Source organism: Babylonia areolata, chromosome 4 (assembly GCF_041734735.1).
Source record: "Babylonia areolata isolate BAREFJ2019XMU chromosome 4, ASM4173473v1, whole genome shotgun sequence".
Taxonomy (NCBI): domain Eukaryota; kingdom Metazoa; phylum Mollusca; class Gastropoda; order Neogastropoda; family Buccinidae; genus Babylonia; species Babylonia areolata.
Genome location: NC_134879.1, coordinates 44,514,243 through 44,516,157, shown reverse-complemented (window position 1 = coordinate 44,516,157; position 1,915 = coordinate 44,514,243).

Genomic DNA, 1,915 nt, shown 5'->3' with positions numbered 1-1,915 from the left:
TTGAAAAAAAACCCACCCTTTGATATAATATAGATATATGTATATATGTCTATGTATGTATGTATGTATGTATGTATGCATATATATATATATATATATATATATATATATATATATATGTGTGTGTGTGTGTGTGTGTGTGTGTGTGTGTGTGTGTGTTTCTGATATCAGTGACATTCATGGAGGAAGACAATATGTGCCTATATGTTATACTATATTATGTTATATTATGATATATAATGTTGTATTATATAGATAGCTAAATAGATGAACATACACCCATCACAAACCTTCAAGCCATGCGTACGAACACGCACGCAGGGTTCACACACGTCTTTGCATTCACACTGCCTGCAGTCTAGCTGTCCCGTGTGGACGTCTCAGAGGTCGGGGGACAGCACGGCGCTCCAGCACGTGACAACCGTCACCTTGCCTGTGTCCTCCATCCGGGGGCTGAGCCGAGAGGTTCTTCTGCCCAACCTCAACCAGGGACTGAGCGGCCGCACGCTGAGAGTGGTGGTGAAAGAGGTGAGGGGCTTTCTGATCGGGTTGTTGGTGGAGTCAAGACAGGACTCCATTTACTTGTCGCAAAACCCATCAAAAGATTCACATTTGTACGAAACGCAACAAACAAAAGCAATAATTATATTACATGCACATTTGTGCAGGATCTTCCACGAGAGCTAGGTATGTTCTTGCTGTTGATTGGAGCGAGGCCAGCTGTTACGAGTTTCATTCTTTAGGGATTGGTTCGATTTTTGTTTTCTGTTATTGTTCATGGGAGAGTGGAGGTTTGTTTTTCTGTGCTGTGGTGTTGTGTACTGTTGTGTGTCGTGGTTGTGGCGGTTTTGGTGGTGGTGGCAATGCTGTATCTGTGTGCGTGTGTGTGTGTCACGGATTGCTGGAGCAACGCGTTTTATTTTGTCTGCTTAATAATGGCATTGCATTGACTTTGTTCCTGATGTGTTGAGTAGTGCGTTAACACTCATGGACTACTTTTTCAGTCTCGAAAATGTGGCGACTCAAATATTGCTACCTTTTGCTCAAATATTGGTATTTTAGATCTGTTCAATACGATTACAGTGGTCCCGTTGCTTTGAGGAAATAATTATGCCATGTGCTGATCACATGTTTGATGTGTGACAGCGTTAATGTTGTTGCTCCTTTTTGGAATAATACCTTTATGAAATACGATGTGTGACATCCCGTTCCATGAAAACCAAGCCTTTATGTTCGAGGTATAACATCCCCCAGAGTTACAAAATTTGTGTGAAATAATCGCCCTGAAGAAGTGTTCATCTTGACAGTTCTACACCTGTGTCAGTTATTTCATTGGAGGATGTGTTCGTATAGATAGCGCTCTGTCTGTTTTTCTGACTGCAGCTTTTGAGGCGTTCGTCTCGTAGAACTGCGTCTATGCTGGTAGTTTCTTTGGAAAGAGTGTTCATCTTCACAGTGATCCGTCTGTGTTTGGAATTACTGTTTTGGAATGGTGTTCATCCCGGCATTGCTGCGTCCGTGTTTTGTTGGTGACGTTTCTTTTTGTTGTGTGCACAACCACAAGTTGTCCCCACGTGGATTCAATCTCTTACATTACTACGTTCGTCATACAGTGGGACGAAAGGAGTTTTGCTGTTTTTTCTGTGGTGCGGTGAGACACATTTGAATGTCTTTATAATTTCTTTATTTTACATATTAATGAATGGTTTGATAATTTTGCGGAGTGTGGGACTGATTCAATTGATTATAAAGAAAGACAACACTTTTAATCAACAATTCTAGTTTGCACGAACTTTCTGAGTGAGAATGCAGAACGCGCTGCTTGTAAAATTTTTGTTAAAAAACTATTTTGTGACTGTGTGTGGGGGTCGGGGATGGGTGTGGGGTGTATTAAAGGGATGTTGTATGCTCTTTT